Below are 20,368 nucleotides of genomic sequence, written 5' to 3' on the forward strand. Positions count from 1 at the left end.
CGATTTTACAAGAAAGTCCTAAACTTTATTTTGTTGACAAAAAAGTCCTAATTACCGGCTAACCGGGAAAAAAGGGTAAAAGTGTCAAAAACTACCGGTAATTTGGACTTTATTATCAAAAAAATAAAGTTTAGGACTTTCTTGTCAAATCGATGAAAATATTGAGACTTTATTGTATATATCCCTTATATTTTTGTGTATTTGGAGTTATAATTGATTAAATATCACACTTTCTTCAATTGTTATAGATATAAGAAATGGTCACCACATTGTTTTAATCTTACATGATCTATGTATATTTCAATTTTTTATAATGAAAAAAGTCAAAGATTTTAGAGTATTTCTTATATACAATATAGAATATGTGTAGTAAATTTTCTTTTATTAATTTGCATGTCTACATTCTAAGTACGATGAAATTTATATTTTTATATAATGTAGAAATTAGTCAAATTTATAAATTATTTTAATAAAGTAGGCCGAAGAAGTCGACATAGTAAATGGGGATAAAAAAAGTTGACTGTTTTGATAACTTGTACACCGTGCATACAAATAAGCAATTTAGCTACAGTAAATCTATAAACATATGAGAATTCGATTTTGGAGATCAAAAAATTGGTTGTTATGATAACTTGTACATTGTGCATAGAAATAGGCACTTTTAGCTATAGTAAATCTATAAATCTAGACACATGAGAATTTGGCTTTTGTATATATTTTTAATATGCAAATTTTATTAATTTCAGACTGAAAATATCGAATATGAAAAAAAAAACAACTATTAAATTCTTACATTCCAAATTTTTTTACAATATTCATTAACTACAATATGAGAAGAGTTGATAAAAAAAACATATGTAAATAGAATGTGTCTTAATACACACTAAGCCATAATTCTTAGCTTAATCTATTAAGCTATTATGTCGAAACTAAGTCAAACAAAAAAAAAGTATGTATGTCATATTAAGTACTTTAAACATTGAACTCATTGTATTTTTAGCGTTTCTCAAAAATTATATTTGGCAAACGTGTTAATAGGATAAATTGTATATCTTGATATCTATGGGGAAGAACATATAAGCTTTTGTTGGCGGGACAATTTGTATTAGGGATGAGCATATGGACCGGGGAACCGGCCGGAACCGGAACCGGGACCCGATGGAACTGGTCGGGCCGGGACCGGGACGTTATTTTTGTGGATTTTTGGAACCGGGAACCGGTAGGAATCGGAACCGATATAACCGGAACCGGTAGAACTGGCAAAAACCGGAACCGTATGATGCTATTTTTCGAATACCGGTTCCAACATTTGAAAACACGACAAGAACCGGTAGGAACCGGGAACCGGTAGAACCGCCGGGCCGGTTCGGTTCTTGATTTTGGCCGAAGCCGGTTCCCGGTTCCGGCCGGTTCGGTCCTTTTGCTCATCCCTAATTTGTATTATGGATGCAAATGCAAGTGTGGCTGGGTTCCTTGCCGCGAGTTTGATCTTTTAGATAAAGGATAATATATTTTTTGATTTGTACACATTTGGTTACTGAATTTTTTTTTCGTCTACATTTACCCCTTCAACTTGTTAAACTGTATACATTCAGTCCTTATGACCGGCTACTCCAGGTTACCCGGTAAAAATGACTTAATAGGGTAATATATTTCTCACTTTGTACACATTTAGTCCTTAATATTTTTGTACTTTTTTTTTTTTTTTTTTTTTTGCAAAATAAGTTATTTTTTTGTACTCATTCAATATTTATAAATGATTTTTTAGTTTTTTTCTCACGAAATCTTACGTGGTACATTCATTAATGAAGTGTATGAGGCTTTTGATGCTTATATCCATCGCGATCTCGACTACTTGGTTACTTAGGTTATGTGTTCTGAACGTCATAACTTCTTCATATAATCTCGGATTTTAACGATCTTTATATCCATGCGTTCGTATTAACTTTCATTTAGATTACTCCCATTAAAAAATATTTTTACTTACAATTTTTATATCCATACGCGGTGACGGATTTAGTATGGTCCCGATGTTGCACCGACAACACCTGTTTTTTTTTTGTTCGCGGTGGAAAATCTTTCGTTTTTTTTTTATGTTTATACATATTTTCCATGTATCGACAACACCTACTATGTATTACTGCGTCTTCCTCTGTCCATACGTTTTTTTATGAATGGATGTATGTATGTTTTTTTTTATAAAATTGTTAGTAAAAAAATATTACATTTTAACGGGAGTAATCTTAATGAAAGTTGTAGTAGACTAAAAAAATGAACACGTGGATAAAGATCCTTAAAATCTGATATCGTATGAAGAAGTTACGATGTTCAAAATACAAGAACTAAGCCAAACCACAAGACTTACGCAACCAAGCAGTCGAGATCGCATTGGACATAAGTATCAACAACCCAAGCACCTCATCAATGATTGTCTCACGTGAGATGTTGTGAAAAAAAACCTAAAGAAATCATTCATAAGTACTGAATGAGTACAAAAAAAGGACTTATTTTGAAACAAAAAAATGTTAAGGACTAAATATGTACAAAAATATTAAGGACTAAATGTGTACAAAATGAAAAATATTTTACCCTATCAAGTTATTTTTCCCGGCTAACCTGGAGTAACAGGTCATAAGGACTAAATATGTACAGTTTAACAAGTTTAAGGGGTAAATGTGGACGAAAAAAAAACTCAGTGACCAAATGTGTACAAATCGAATAATATGTTACCCTTTTAAGTCATTATCCCTTTAGATAAATACCAATAACTTGATTTTTTTTGTATTTATTTTAGCATCCATTTTATTTTAGTTTTAACATTTTTAATATTCTTTTTGTATTAAATCTTTAGATTTATTGTTTTTAATATTTTTACTTGTGTAAGCTAATTTCAAGTAGATTTATATGAACGAGATAATATTTTTGAGCATCGTTAAAGCCACATCGAAAACCTTTCGGTTTTCTCCCATGACTGAAACCCACATCAAAATTCGTGAGCGAAAAGAAAAATAAAGCGATATAAAAGATTTTTTTTTGGATTTTTGGCAGCATGTCATGATCTTATTCAAGCCATCATATGAATGGGCAAACTTTGTCCGATTGTATTGAAATTTTACGGGTATCTTCCCAACTCATTGATCTTGGATGTGACCGAAAATGAATAGATTTGAACGTTGTTTGGTCTGGTTTTTGGCCTCCTAAAAATCAATGCAGATTGCTGTCCAACAGCCCATAAGGAAAAAGGAAAAATATAATAACCGGAACCGGTTTTTGGAACCGGAACCACTTTTAGGGCCGGAACCGGTTTTTGTGAAACGTTTAAAAGATGCATATCTTATTCGTTTCAACTCTAATTGACATACGATTTTTTTTCCAACATGTAGTTTAGAGTTTGTACATGAGTTTAGACTATAAATTTGTCATTTTTTGTTTTATATTCATTGACTTACAGTCCTCCAAAGTCGAGATATCAAAGCTGGAAGTTTTTAGTTTTTCAGTTTTTTTGTATTCGGTGAAAGTTTTAAAAAATACATATCTAATTCGTTTGAAGTCGGATTGACATGTGGTTTTTTCCAACTTCTAGTTTACAGTTTGTACATGAGTTTAGACTATAATTTTGTCATTTTTGGTTTAATATTTAATGATTTACAGTCCTCCGAAGTCGGGATATCAAAACTGAAAATTTTCAATTTTTCAGCTATTTGTTTTTGTACTTTGTATTATGTGAAAATATTAACACAAGCATATCTCATTCGTTTAAAATTGGATTGACATGCGAGTTTTTCCATAGTGTATTTTAGAGTTTGTATATGATTTTAGACTATAATTTTGTTAATTTTGGTTTCGTATTCAATGAGTTACAGTCCCCCAAAGTCGGAATATCAATATGAAAATTTTCAAAGTTCAACCCACTAAGTAGTAAGTAATTACCAAAAAATTCCGGTTTTCCGGGTTTTTCGGTTCTAAACTCACTTTATCCAGTTCCAACCTACCCACTTTGATGTTTCCGGGTTTTCCGGTTCTAGACCCACTTTACCCGGAACCATACCTGGAACCGAACCGGAACCGGTTCCTATATACCGGTCCGGTTTTCGGTTCTATAAAATCCTGATAGCCGGTTCCGGGTTTTCCGGGTCCGGGTCCATCCGGTCCGGGTTTGGACCCACTTTCATCCATACTAGGGGCTAGGGCATCAGTTAATAAACAACACACATTTGTTTTATGGGTAAATTACACGGATGGTCCCTGTGGTTTAGGGTAATCTGCATGTTTGGTCCCTAACAACTTTTTTTTAACTCGGACCGTCCCTACTTTATATTTTTGTTGCACGCTTAGTCCCTATCTAACCTAAAAAGACTATTTTGCCCTCAATGACTATTTTTATTTTGTTAGTTCTTTTTATATTATTCCAGTTATTATTAATAAATTAAATTATTAATATAATGTTGGAAAAATTATTGATTCCAACTTAATCCTCCACAGTTCTTACCACCACCTCCAGTCACCGACACCAAATCCGGTCATCATCTCCGGCCAAAGATCCATACCACAAAAGTTACCCAAAAATCAACATAAAGCCATCTAACGTTCAACACTAAATCTGAATCTACATCTAAAGCCAAACTTGTAACTCAAATTCAACACCAAAATAAAACTAGAAAATGATGATGAATCCTAGAAGAAAACCAGATTCAGGTGAATCCCCCTACCCTTTTGTCAATAGCAGAAGAACACCTTTTGATGCCTTCACCGCTTAACGCCTATCCAATCGATGAGGAATCCTAGAAATAACTGTGGTCTCGAAAATCAGTGAAAATAAAGAAGATCGATGATGGGAAATCGACATTTGAAACCCAAAAATCCAGTCTAGAGACCGATAATATAAATGATAAACCAAATCGTTTTTTGTTCCATGTGAGAGAAAGGGGGATTCAGTGGGTTCAAAACTGAATAAAGGGGGGAACAAATAACAACCCTACCGATCTTTAGAAACCTAAGAATCCATCTTCACCGTTGCCAAAGTTTTTTCCCACGAACAGGAACAAAAATTGGTGCTTCAGAAACCCTAGTTCCCATCGTCGGCTGCCATGGTTGAGCTTTCTATAATTTCTGACATATAATAACGAGAGAACGAGGTGTGAAAACCCAAGATCCCTTACCAGGTTGTGCGATTTATAGTTTATGTTTGCCAAAGAAACACCGACTTTCGACGTAGGTTCTTTTTTATTTAATATTGCATCTGATTGGTGGTGGTGGCTCGCCGGAGAATATAGAAGTGGTGGTGTTGCTGGTTCGTTTGAGAAGGACACGAAAACGATGGAGGTGGAGGGTGGGGTTTTATGGGAGGGGATGAGGAAGTGGGCCCACATATCTAATTAATATATTTTTTTTCATATATATTAATATTTGTTTTTAATAACGAATATTTTAAAAAATGGTAAAAGAAATCAGTAAGGGTAAATTAGTCTTTTTAGAACGGATAGGGACTAAGCGTGCAACAAAAATATAAAGTAGGGACCGTCCGAGTTAAAAAAATTGTTAGGGACCAAACACGCAGATTACCCTAAACCACAAGGACCATCCGTGTAATTTACCCTTGTTTTATTGGACAACTACATGCTAAACAGGAAGAGAGGAAAAAGAGGGTGACAATGCAACTTTTGGTGTCATCTCTATCATTTGATTTATAGTTGTCAAAATCACGATGCTAATCGTAGGATCATACGATCCTAAGTATAAAAAACAAGTATATTTGTAAACGGTTCGTATTTGGGGTATCATCCGATCCAATCCTACCTTCACTTGATTTTATTATTATTATTATTATTATTATTATTATTATTATTATTATTATTATTATTATTATTTGCAAATGAATTTTTTTTACAACTATTTTTCTTTTTACCCTTTACCAATTTACAGTTTATCATTTTGTGTTGCGACTTATGACTAACATTTTGAAGTTTTTATAACTTTTGAACGAAAATTGAATGTTTGAAATATTTTTCTTGTTTTAAAATTATGTTTTATTTCATGAGATCTTAAGATTCCGATCCCGATCTTGTAACCCATAAACAATCCTACGTATGATCCTGATCTTAACAACTTGGAATGTTCTCTTCTATATTTTTCGAATATTACTAACCTCGGGATGAAAATTTTGAAATAACGAGAAATGACGATTTTAAAAGGTTTTGATTATCCTCTTTTTGATATGTATTGATATAACTCTCTGTTATTTTGGTATTATTATTATAAGTAGTTAGTTTTTATTTCCAATATTGGATGAATCAATGAAACATTTGATTGACTATGAGTAATTTTGTCTAAGATTCGATTGTATTATATTAATGTAATTTCTACTTGAATTTCTAAGTTTTTTGTTTTTATTTCATGATATTAGTTAGTTGTTTTTTTTTTGATTAAGTACTAGACCTTCAAAATAATTTGTAATAAATGATTTTTATGGATGCTTTAATCTCATTTTAAAGTTTTTAAATTATATTCTCCAACATGTTAGTGAAAGCCTTAGATTCTTTTGGATTTGTGATTCTTAAATCATAACTAGCATGATGATGAGGACCCATGCTTCGCATGGGTCGAGGTTTGTTTATTTTCAAGGGTTTAGGTCATTTTTGGTCACTTAACTTTTGGTTTTGTGTTCATTTGGTCACTTAACTCTTTTTAAGTTTTAAAAGGTCATCAAACTTTTGGCTTTGTGCTCATTTAGTCACTTAACTTTTGGTTTGGTCACATTTAGTCACCTAACTTTTAAAATTGTCCTCATTTAGTCACTAAACTTTTAAATTTTTTCAAAATTTTAGTGACTAAATGAGAACAATTTTAAAAGTTAGGTGACTAAATGAGCACAAATCTAAAAGTTAAGTGACCGAACCAAAAGTTAAGTGACTAAATGAGCTCAAAGTCAAAATTTTGATAACCTTTTAAAACTTAAAAAGAGTTAAGTGACCAAATAAGCACAAAACCAAAAGTTAAGTGACCAAAAATGACCTAAACCCTATTTTCAATAAGTAATTGTTGCTTACGTATAGGGAATTCATAATATCTTGCATATAAATTATTGTTGAATGCAAAAGCATCTTTGGTACAAATAACATCAAAGCAAAATATGAAACAACTTCTAACCGGTTATTGCAAACTTTCTATATAGAAACAGTGACACTCTAGTATTACTATAGAGACTTCAAAGAAAGAGCAACTTAGTGAAGATCATTTGTTTCAACTTTTGTTCAAACTTTGATAGGTCATGGAAAGATCTTTCTACAAACTCATAAATACATCAATGAAAGTACATTTCTTTTTCTTACATTCAACCCAATTTCAAAAACCAAATGTGAGAGTTGGGAGAATTACGTGAATTTGGTTGCTTGTAGCACCTCACCTAATAGAATTTTACTTAAGAGTTATTTGGTATAATAATATGAGTTTTCTATTTATGTAATTAAGTAGATAAAATGAACATAAAGCTTACTGCATTTGAGAGTTGTTGATCACAGATATAAGTCGTAGATGTTAACATAGCATCTAATGTGTCCGTAGTGTAACACCCCATTTATTAAATAAATAAATGAATAAATTGATGAGTGTATAGTAGCCCTAAAATCAACAATTTATATAGCAAGGTATTGGTCCTGGGGGTTAATTGTTACAATTTTAGAAGTTGGGGGTTAAAAGTGTAAGTTCTAGAGTGGTTTGTAAATATTTATGAAGGCAGGGTCTGTTTGGTGAATTATTAGGGCTTAATTTGAATAGATTTTGGAAAGCAAGGACTAAATGGTAAATTCCGGATTTAATTGTAAATATTTCTGAGGGCAGGGGCTATTAGGTAACTTTTGGACTTAGTTTGAAGAAGATATGGTAAGGAGGGGGTAGATGTGACAAAATCGTGTGGAAGTTTGGAAGGGAGCGGGGGTGTCTTATTTCCCTCCCGTATGCGCGACTAACCCAAACCCTAAGCATCGATTGCAGCCGCCACTTCGAACTCCTCAGTCGCCGTCTCTCTTGCTCGCATCTCCGATTAGATGAGGCCGCCACTAGCTGCCATGCCATTGACGCGTAGCCCTCACGAACCGCTTGCAGCAACATCGCGAGCCGCCGAGGATTTTGCCGATGACGAAGATGGATCTGTGTCGTCGGTTGTGCAAGCCGTGAGCCGCCAGAGCTGAGTGGTAAGTCCTCTTGTAACCCCTCCTTGCTCCTCCTCTCGTTCTTTTGTGGGTGTGACGTCGGATTCGTCACTGTCACCTAAGAGGTGGCTGATTGTGCCATTGTTGCGTTTTCCGGCGAGGCTTGCCGCCAAGTGGTGGCTGTGCTGTGGATGTGTGTATTCTATTTTTGGACAAGAACTATCACCACCACCATTGGAAATGGTGGCTACCGCCACCGGCCGCCATGAGCCGCCGCCGATCACCACCGCCCAAGGTGGCAGTGGGTGGTGCCCTGCCTAGTGGAACCCTAATGGACCTAGACACTTAACCTTCTGATGAGTCGGCTCGTGATTGAGCCAGAAACCCTAATTTTGGGTTTGTTGGTTTGGGCCTATTGGGACCCGCATTTGGACCAATGGACTGGAGTTATAACTCATGACGATCTTATTGTATGATGGCTTGGTGGAATCATGGACTTAATGGGTTAAGCCGTTAATGGGTTAAGTGAGAAACACTTAACCCTAATCATCATTTTATGTGGAAGCCCTAATTTCTACTTGGGCCGTGTGTTGAGCCTTTTTATTGGGCTTTGGCGAGTGGGCCATTGATGAGCCATCCAAGAGCAGTCATGTGGACTAGAATATTTAGATGGGCATTAGGGTAAGGCCCGTGTGAGGGTTTGGGCCCAATTTCAAAAATTGGGCCATTAGAGGACTTATTGTGAACCCATTTGGTATTGGGCCTTGGTGGGCCCATTGGGCTTGGATTATTATGGACCGGATTGGTGGACCATATTTAGACCTAATAATGTGAAGGTTTGTCTTATATCCTAATGGGGTTATTTGTGGGTCTGGCTTAGTGATAGAAGTCGGAGTGTACCTGCAACATTTATAGGACCTGTTCGCCATCCGAGGTGAGTCTTCTCACGATACTTTACCTTGAGTGGTAGTTATGTGTGACCGGAAGGTCTTATGTGCATACATTGAGTATTATGTTATCCTGTTGTACGTGACATGCTATGCATTATGTCTTTGGGATTTATGCTATGCGGAGTTTATAGACCGGACCGAAGGGTCCAACGATTTATGAGGCCGGAAGGCTTAAGCAGACCGGACCGGAGGGTCCAACGAGCTTAGGACCAGAGGGTCCACAGAGTTAAGGCCAGAGGGTCCACAAAGTTAGGGCCGGAGGGTCTATAGTGTTAGGACCAGAGGGTCCACAGAGTTATAGCCTCGAGTGGCTGATATATGTTGTATGTGGTATATTGGGGAACTCACTAAGCTTCGTGCTTACCGTGTTATGTGTTATGTGTTTCAGGTACTTTTCAGGATCACGGGAAGGCGACGGATCGATTGTACACACGAGATGAAGAGTTATGTTTTGGAGGATCCTGGATTATTAATCAAACAATTATGGATTTGTGTTTTGTTAATTTGATAATTGGGGATTTTTGTGTAATGTATTATGTGATTTAAGTGAATTTAAAACGAAAAATTTATATGAAAATTTACGGTGTTACACGTAGACACCTGAAACTTCATCTTTGATTCTCCAGTACAAGTATCCGTGTCTTGAAGTTGGAAACAAGTAACATATAAATGTTGAAAACAAAATGAAGGAAATAACAATGTACTTTCATTTATTTGTGTATTATAGCATCGTACTTTCATTTCTTACTACTATAGCATTATACTTTCCATTTTTTTCTTATTAAGAGGTAAGCCATTATACATATAAAAATCCACCAAATTATAGCATTATAACTTCTTTTTTTCTTATCAGGACATTGTACTTAAATATTTTATTTACTTTGTAAATGGATGGCATTGCTATGGTTGGGAGGACTTTTCAAGGTTTGATGTTGTAATATAAAGAAATTAAAGTAGGATGCTATAATAAACCAAAAAATGAAAGTGTATTTGTAACATCCCAAAATTCAAGACCAAAAATTTCATTTTAATTAAGTTATTATATAAAACCAACGGTATAAAAACATTCATAATAATATCTCATGTCAAATCCAAAGTGTCAATAATCAAATCATATTATCATAAAACCATATCAGAGTGTAATCCCAAAGATCACATGTGCGGAAAACATAATGTGATGCGTTGCGATTGAGCCGACTCCTTTCCTTAGAAAACGAGGTACGTAAAACCAAAACTGTAAACCGTAAGCACGAAGCTTAGTGAGTTCCCCCATCATACAACATACAATACAAATCACGTATTGTCGGGCATATCTGGGTACCCGGCCTACCCTGTCAGGCATATCTGGGTGCCTAATCTACCCTGCTGAGCATACTGGGGTGCTCAACCTACCCCACTATCAGGCATACTAGGGTACCCGACCTACCCCACTGTCAGGCATACCGAGGTGCCCGACCTACCCCATGTAAGGCATATATGGGTCCCTGACCTACACTCCAATGTATCTAAACCGGTTGCGGAGACTATTTCACCCATACCACTACCACATAATAACATAACATAACATTAACATACTGTCAGACATATCGGGGTGCCCGACCTACCCCTTTGGTCCTTTCGACATGATACAGGGACTATTCCCCTTACTGCCACTATCACCTAATCATCATACCATACTAGCACATAAAACATAAAAGATAGTGTCTAACCATACAATTATCACAAAGACAATTATCTAACAAACAACTCCTACTATTGGGTCAGCATTGTGGCCTTAGACCAACTTCTACTGGAAGGTAACTCACCTCACACTGAAGTCCCACATACACAACCCCAGCTGCTGGATGACAGGTTCCCGGACTGTCAATATCAAAACATCACCCAATTAATAATTGGGTCCCAACAGATAACCATACGTTCTTGGAGTAACAGGCTACATTACCCCATCTTAACTTGATTCAAGCCCAAGGCCCGATCCAAAGGCCCCAAAAGTCAAATTAGGAATCAAAGCCCAACATACGACCCAATTCTCCAAATTAGGCACAAACATTTACATGCTCTTATTCTAAGGCCCAACCATTTAGTCCAGTCCAAACATTTGACATTTCTAATGGCCCAATATCTCATATCCATAAAGGCCCAAACTATAGCCCATCTATGGCCCAATTTTCCAAATTTGGACCAAACCCTCATATGGGCCTTACTCTAAATCCCATCAACATATTCTAGACCATATGATTATTCTTGGATGGCTCATTAATAACCCAATTACCAAAGCCCAATGGAAAGGCCCAACTCAAGGCCCGAGTGAAATTAGTGTTTCACATAAAATGACAATTAGGGTTAAGTGAAATTAGGGTTTCACTTAACCCATTAAAGACTTAATCCATTAATTCTATCACTCTACTAGACAAGTCATATGGTGTGATTGGGTGTAGTTCACAATTCCATTCCAATGGCCCAAATGTGGGTCCCGATAAGTCCAAGACCATGATTCCAAAATTAGGGTTTTCTAAACCCTAATTAGGATTTCCAACCCAATCATAGCCCAATAGGCCCAATAGCTAGGTCTTTTGATCAATTAGGGTTCATTATGCCCATTAGGGTTTCACTAGGACCATTAGGGTTTCGCTAGTCGGGAATCACCCGCTACCACCTTGGGTAGTGGTGGCCAACGACGGCTCACGGAGGCGATTAGGGTTCTAGTCCAATCGTATCCACACACTCCAAAAGCAATCCAAACACAGCTAATCACACCGCCTCCTAACACGGCGACATGGTGGTGGCAGAAGGCAGCAACAACCACCTCAAGGTGGTGGTTTTTAAGTTTTCTTCCATTGTTCCTTTACCGATTACATCATACAATGCAACATCTCAAATAACACACACACACACACTAAGCTAAGCTAAACATACACACAACCACCCTAGTGGTGGCCGGCGGTGGCACGTGGTGGCAACCACCACCTTACGGTGGTGGTGGTGGCTTTTCCGGCCAAATAAACACCTGCACTCCTCTCCACAAATGAACACACATTCATGCTTCTAATTTCAAGGTGGATCCAACCATCGACCTAGCAGCGTACGGCGGCGGCAGGAACGGGAAGGCGACGATGACAGCCACCACCTCACGGTGGTGGCGGCGGTTCTTTTGATTCCCAACTGAGCAACACATACACCCACTTCGCAAGCATGAACACAATAGCAGCAGTAGAAGAAGATGGCGATGATAGATTGGTCGACGTCCGGTCGGCGAAACGACAGGTGGCAGATGTGGGCTCTTCATGGCGGCGGCTGAAACAGGAGAGGAAGGGGAATGACGGACGTCACGAACTTCATCACCAGCTTGGTCGTCATCGGCAAGGAAGATGCGGCGGTTTAGTGCGGTGGCTATGGAGGGGACGGTGGTGGAGAGACAAGGGTGGAGAGGTGGCGCCGGTGAGGGAGGCATAAGGATGGAGAGGTGGCAGCTATAGATGGTTTCATTAGGGTTAGGGTATGGACGGGTTATATATCCCGTAACCTTTGAAATTTCACCCCATAATGGCAAGTCTAGTCCCTCTCTTCCCTTTTTCTTTCAAACCAAGGCCATAATTTTACCCTTTCAACCCTGACCTCGAAAATCCCTTTCAAATCCAATCCGAAATTTACTTAACAGTCCCTCGAATTTACACTTTAACCCCCAAAACTCTAAATCATGTCATTCGACTCCCCCGAAACCAACACCCCGATAAATATTATGGACTTTAGGGCTACTCTTCATCCATTAATTTATTTATTTATTTATTTAGTAAATGGGGTGTTAAAACTCTCCCCCACTTAAATCAAATTTCGTCCTCGAAATCATTCCTTACACGCCCAACCACTCTAGTAACATGGTCACCATCCTGGGCACACCTTAGCCTTCTCAAGGTAGCCGTGACCAATCTTCGTAAAGCCCTAAAATCCACAGGTGAATGAATTCCTCACAACAAGATCACATCTACTCCATCTGAAATTTGTTGTCTCGAGATGGTCTGAATCCCTGACAGACCACTCATACCAAATCATTATCGTTGAATCCAGTCCGTTTATCCCTCAATCGACTACTCAACTTCTAGTAGCTTGGGGTTCCCACTATAACACATGATCACAAACCTAATTACCCCTACAGACCGTCTATACTTGGCCAAGGCTCAACTAATTCCGATGTGAGTGACTTGTCACTTCCCAAATCAACTGGCTACTCCGTGCGTATTTGCAACCTAAAACACAAATACTAACACTGCCCAAACGCTGAAACTGCTCGAACACTGAATTGCATGAAGCAGTATGTTGCCACATGGCTGCTTTCTAAAATATACCGAGACCTGGCTGGCCTCCATTCATTCGCCAATCACCTGAAATATCGGGTTTCAACCCAACTGCAGAGCCCAAGGACTCCCACTTAGTCGCCTCACACAACTTCCGAATGTAATCCTTCTCTAGAACTAGTTGCCACTAGTTATCATGCCACTGAGGCTCTAATAACCTTCTGATCTAATCGATCGGGTCCATGCGTCAAATCCTGACGTCACCAAATCCAAGGATAAAAGTGCTTGCTACATGACCAACGGTAAACTTATATCACAAACGACCTTAAGCAATCACTTGCTTCCTTGATCTCATAACTGTAATGACGTTCCTACAGTCTTATCACTGGCCCAACCAGATCTAATCCCTCTGGGGAAATCCATAAACCAGTTTGTGGATTTGCCACGCCCTCACTGTTGTACCCGAACTGGTGGGTACTCCTGTTCCTTCCGCGTCCTAACAACGCGCTCATGCTATCTACCAACCTAGTGAATGCTACGGCTACACCCGCAAACTTGCAACACTATAGCATTATCTGCCAACACTTGTGAATGCTACGTGTACACCCACAGACTTACAACACTTCCCACACTACCTGACCGCTAGTGAATGCTACGGCTACACCCGCAGTCTTACAACACTCTCCATACTATCTGATCGCTAGTGAATGCTACGGCTACCCCCACGGTCTTACAACACTTTCCATACTGATCGAACACGCACTCGACCTAACACACAACTGAACTTGAGTCCTAACTGGAGCTCTAACCTGGTTCCCGAAACCTGCTGTCTGAGAGTCTCGAAGGTTGTATGCTGCTCATGCCCGCAGCGAAAGGCCACCGACTTCTTGGGCAGTCAGGTCAAAGGAGCTGCAATCTCGGAGAAGTCTCATATAAATCTTCAGTAATAACCCTCTAGACCCAGGAAACTCCGAATCTCAGTTGGAGACCTTAGAAATCTCCCACTGCACCACGACCTCTATCTTGGCTGGATTGACCAGAATACCCTTTTGGTTGACAAGGTGCCTAAGAAATTGCACCTCGAGAAACCAGAACTCACATATGGAGAACTTTGCAAAAAGTCTCTCCCCCCTTAGAGTCACTAACACCTCCCTCAGGTGCTCCTCGTGCTACTCCTCAGTCTTGAATACACCATGATGACGCTATACTCTTGAAATTCGATCTAGTCTGACACTTCAATCCATCCCCCATGCTGACAACTGGAGGCCTTAATCTTCACCCTAGCTGACGAATCCTCGTTCCCACTTCCATTCTCGCAGCACCACTGAACTCTAACCGAACACAAACCATGCGAAAAAACGATTCTCTTGGATATCTAATGTCTGAACCACAAAACTCTGACTTCACTGAAGAACTATCGCTCTAAACCTGACCGAATATCCTCTAAATAATACTCCTGCATAGATCCCGATAAGATCCGGAATGATAACGGTACACGCGGAACCCACTCCGCAAGATGCGTCCCTCTATGGGTTCATCAAGGACTTTTCAACATGCAGGATGGCATATATAATCCTTGGTAACCCGGATAATAGCAGAGAAACGACCCGAGATCTGACTTATCCAAACTCACTCACAATTCCAAAACGATACATATTCCCAACATCCATCTAGTGGCAGTAGAAGATGACATACCCACAACATTTGGAGGAATCCTGATCACCTTTTGCTGACATGACCAACCCCGCTACCCTTTGTAGCCACCTAAACCCTTGGAATGTCAAACTCCCTTGTGTACTTTCTCGCAAGTGCTTTACTGACTCCGACCCTGCTGGCATTTTACCCAATGATCAGAGGTCTTGGGTCTCTTCCCAGGATCCCCTACTATATTCACCTGACACGACCTTCTCTTCTCAAAGTGCTCCAACTTGATCTCGCATTTGCAAACTCTTGGAAGTCATATCCTTCAGGGTCTGACACCTGTCACGCCCACTGGCTCACTTGCCAATGGCTAAGCTGCAACAACTGGAACATCCTCTGTCGCCAAACTGGGTCATGAACTCCTCCCCGAAGCTTCTCAGATTCTCCAAGACTCTCACTGATTCGAGTACGAATCATGTGCTTTCAGTAGTACAAGCCTAATACTACCTTCCACACCTATCCATACTTTCCTCAGCAATCCTCACGAATCCTCCAAGTCACTTCCTCAAACTAATACATCCAAGTCTCACAAAACCTCACTATTAACGTACTGAATCATATCCTAGGCTTTCCCAGGTTCCCAAACCCACCCAAACATCAGCTGCTGAAAGATTCCTAGCAATGTCAACTAGCTACCTCATGAATATAGCCACATGCAATAGAGACTAGATAATCCTTCGAGTAAAAGACCCATCCCTAGAATGGTTGGCCTCACACAAGAGCTGCGCAATAGGGTCAAGCCCATCACTCTGAGATTATCCGGCCTGTGTCCCATGTGACTTGGCATATTCACTTAGTAGCTAACTCACATCACTAAGAGTCCCACAAAGCACACAACAAACAACATTAGACATTGGAAAATCTAACCATCATACTCCAATCAAACCATTCTATCCTCTAAACATGAATCTGTACATGAAATTCAAAGGCTCATACAATCAGGCATAACCTAAAAAGGCTATCCTATCACTGACTGATCAGTACTAGCATGCAAGTCTACAAGCACATACAATAGGCATATAAGGCATCCTCCTAGATCCTCGGCCCTAATCTAGCATGCAGTTCTCATAATCATGTCAAAACATAACATATCATAACACGTATGGGTATTTTTGGGGAAAACTTACTTGAGCTCGGCTAATTGCACGCATCACACACCTTGTTCTTTTCAAAGTTCCTTTCTCTTTTCAAATTCTTTTCAAACTCCTTTTTATAGAATGATTTTACTTTTGAAAATTTTCATACCAAGTCCTTAGTTTGACTTCATACACACCCGATAGTGTGCCCGAATCCCTCAAACCAAGGCTATGATACCAACTTGTAACATCCCAAAATTCAAAAACAAAAATTTCATTTTAATTAAGTTATTATATAAAACCAACGGTATAAAAACATTCATAATAATATCTCACGTCAAATCCAAAGTGTCAATAATCAAATAATATTATCATAAAACCATATCAGAGTGTAATACCAAAGATCTCATGTGCGGAAAACATAGTGTGATGCGCTGCGATTGAACCGACTCATTTCCTTAGAAAACGAGGTACCTGAAACCAAAACTGTAAACCGTAAGCATGAAGCTTAGTGAGTTCCTCCATCATACCATATACCATACAAATCATGTACTATCAGGCATATCTGGGTGTCCGGCCTACCCTGTCAGGCATATCTGGGTGCCCGACCTACCCTGCAGAGCATACTAGGGTGCTCAACCTACCACACTATCAGGCATACCGGGGTGCCCGACCTACCCCACTATAAGGCATACCGATGTGCCCGACCTACCCCATGTCAAGCATATATGGGTCCCCGACCTACACTCCAATGTATCTAAACCGGTTACGAAGATTATTTCACCCCTACCACTACCACATAATAACATAACATAACATAAACATACTATCAGGCATATCGGGGTGCCCGACCTACCCTTTTGGTCCTTTCGACATGATACGGGGACTATTCCCCTACTACCACTATCACCTAATCATCATACCATACTAGCACATAAAACATAATAGATAGTATCTAACCATACAATTATCACAAAGACTATTATCTAACAAACAACTCCTACTAGTGGGCCGTCATTGTGGCCTTAGACCCACTTCTACTGGAAGGTAACTCACCTCACACTGCTGAAGTCCCATAGACACAACCCCAGCTGCTGGATGACATGTTCCCGAAATGTCAATATTAAAACATCACCCAATTAATAATTGGGTCCCAACACATAACCATACGTTCTTGGAGTAACAGGATACATTACCCCATCTTGGCTTGATTCAAGCCCAAGGCCATATCCAAAGGCCCCAAAAGTCAAATTGGGAATTAAAGCCCAACATATGGCCCAATTCTCTAAACTGGGACCAAACCTTTACATGCTCTTATTCTAAGGCCCAACCATTTAGTCCAGTCAAAACATTTGGCATTTCTAATGGCCCAATATCTCATAACCATAAAGGCCCAAACTATGGCCCATCTATGGCCTAATTTTCCAAATTAGAACCAAACCCTCATATGGGCCTTACTCTAAATCCCATCAACATATTCTAGACCATATGATTATTCTTAGATGGCTCATTAATAACCCAATTACCAAAGCCCAATAGAACTGCCCAACTCAAGGCCCGAGTGAAATTAGGGTTTCACATAAAATGACAATTAGGGTTAAGTGTTTCTCACTTAACCCATTAAGGACTTAATCCATTAAGTCCATCACTCTACTAGATAAGTCATATGGTGTGATTGGGTGTAGTTCACAACTCCATTCCAATGGCCCAAATGTGGGTCCTGATAAGTCCAAGCCCATGATTCCAAAATTAGGGTTTTCTAAACCCTAATTAGGGTTTCCAACCCAATCATAGCCAATAGACCCAATATCTAGGTCTTTTGATCAATTAGGGTTCATTAGGCCCATTAGGTTTTCACTAGGCCCATTAGGGTTTCGCTAGTCGGGCACCACCCACTACCACCTCGAGTAGTGGTGGCCAACGGTGGCTCACGGCGACGGTTAGGGTTCTAGTCCAATTGTGTCCAAAAACACTCCAAAAGCAATCCAAACACAACTAATCACACCACCGCCCAACATGACGGTTGGTGGCGGCAGGAGGCGGCAGCCACCACCTCACGGTGGTGGTTTTTGAGTTTTCTTCCATTATTCCTCTACCGATTACATCCTATAATGCAACATCTCAAATAACACACACACACACATAAGCTAAGCTAAACACACGCACACAGCTACCCTAGTGGTGGCAGCCACCACCTTATGGTGGTGGTGGTGGCCTTTCCGGCCAAATAAACACCCACACTCCTCTCCACTGAAATGAACACACATACATGCTTCTGATTTCAAGGTGGATCCAGCCATCGACCTAGCGGCGTACGACGGCGGTAGGAACGGAAGGCAACGATGACAGCCACCACCTCACGGTGGTGGCGGTGGTTCTTTTGATTCCCAACTGAGCAACGCATACACCCACTTCGCAAGCACGAACATAGTAGCAGCAGCAGAAGATGGCGGCGATAGAGCGGTCGACGTCCGGTCGGTGAAACGACAGGTGGTAGATGTGGGCTCTAGTCCCTCTCTTCCCTTTTTTCTTTCAAACCAAGGCCATAATTTTACTCTTTCAACCCTGACCTCGAAAATCCCTTTCAAATCCAATACCAAAATTTACCTAACAGTCCCTCCCTCTACAAATTATTTCCAAGTGAAGTCCTTATGTTACCAAATGAACCCTCCTCTATAAAACCTTTTCAATTTAGGTCCTCATGATACAAAACACCCACTGTCTTCTAAAAATCTTTACAAAATAAGTCTCGAATTTACACTTTAACCCCCGAAACTCTAAATCATGTCATTCGACTCCCCCGAAACCAACACCCCGATAAATATTATGGACTTTAGGGCTACTCTTCATCCATTAATTTATTTATTTAGTAAACGGGGTGTTACAATATTTCTAAATCTTGCATGTGACCTTATTATGTAATCTAACAATTCCATGTTGCACTGACATGCGCTATAAATATCTAAAGAATTCCATGTTGTCTTTTATGTTCATATTATATCCGGCTAAATCAAGAAATAACATTGTATTTGAATTATACACTTATTATAGCATCACATTTGCTTTTGTTTTTATTACAACATTGTGTTTCTTGTTTTTCTTGTTATTAAAACGTTGCACTCTTGAAAATCCAACCACATATATCATTATACTATGAAAAATCTACTTCTTAATTATTGCAATGAAAATTACTTTGTATTTAAATGGTATTGTTATAGGTGAGTATATTTTTGAATATTTAATGTTGTAAAAGGAAAAGATGAAAGTAAGATGCTTAATTGACAGATAAATGAAAGTCTGTTTCTATTTCTTGCATTTAAGCCTAATAGATAATCAAATTTTGATGGAAACAAAACATGATTTGTCATAACTTTAAATTAGTGACGATGACCCTATTAGAATGGGTTTTACTATTGCTTTTTCCTTCTCCTTTTTCCTCTTTATGTCCCCATTATTCAATGATTTTTGTCAAAGTTGCATGTCGTACCCTAACATTGACAACATCTAATCTATTTAAACTACAGATTACACTAATCTTACTTACATAGGACACCATATTAGTCAATCTTGAAACTGATGGATACCAAGGGAAAATTAGAAAGCAATGGTGGATACCAAGGGAGAATTAGTAATTCGATATGTTGTCATCTGAAAAATAAAGAAATTTATAATAAAAGGAAAAGTTTACCAAAAAGAAAATGATGTTCAATAACCGATAATGAAAAGAAACAAACCTACAAAAGCTTAGCACGTGATAGAAGCAAACCCTGCACCCAATACCAGTTGAACGTTGTTAACTCGTTTTTGTCTTTGGGTCTACTTGTGAAACTTTCTTCCATAAATCACATCATCGTGAATTTGATTAAATAAAGAAGAGACACATCAAAATCGCCTGCAATCTCTGGTAAGGCTGAGATTAGCAAGGTGGAAAGCGACGGTTAAATGAAATTTTTGTAGCCCTAATCGAATAGATAGCACAAAACCTAGAAACAAACAAAAGAAATACAAAAACATACGAGAGAAACCCACAGACGATCAAAATGGAAAAGAGGGGAAATCAAGGAACCGAATATAAGTGGGAATGTAGCAGGATTTGTTGATTGGAAGTCGACGACAGGAATCCAAGGATTTATGGAAAGGAAAATAAAACATAGAAGCAGACGAAAAACGGGAAATCAAGGAGTTACTCTTTCGGGGGTCTT

At 38.9% G+C, this 20,368-nt stretch overlaps 1 long non-coding RNA gene across 1 annotated transcript in view; it reads right to left on the minus strand.

Moving 5' to 3' along the window:
• Window positions 1-20,131, minus strand: part of LOC128127058 (uncharacterized) — a 34,768-nt gene extending 14,637 nt beyond the window's left edge. Inside the window, exons 1-2 of the long non-coding RNA XR_008225103.1 lie at window positions 19,901-20,131; window positions 16,565-16,640 (exon numbers count right to left, since the gene is read on the minus strand). This is a non-coding gene — a long non-coding RNA (uncharacterized LOC128127058). The remainder of the gene's footprint in view (window positions 1-16,564; window positions 16,641-19,900) is intronic.
• Between the last annotated feature and the right edge of the window lie 237 nt (window positions 20,132-20,368).

The sequence above is a fragment of the Lactuca sativa genome, chromosome 7, assembly GCF_002870075.4.
Source record: "Lactuca sativa cultivar Salinas chromosome 7, Lsat_Salinas_v11, whole genome shotgun sequence".
NCBI lineage: Eukaryota > Viridiplantae > Streptophyta > Magnoliopsida > Asterales > Asteraceae > Lactuca > Lactuca sativa.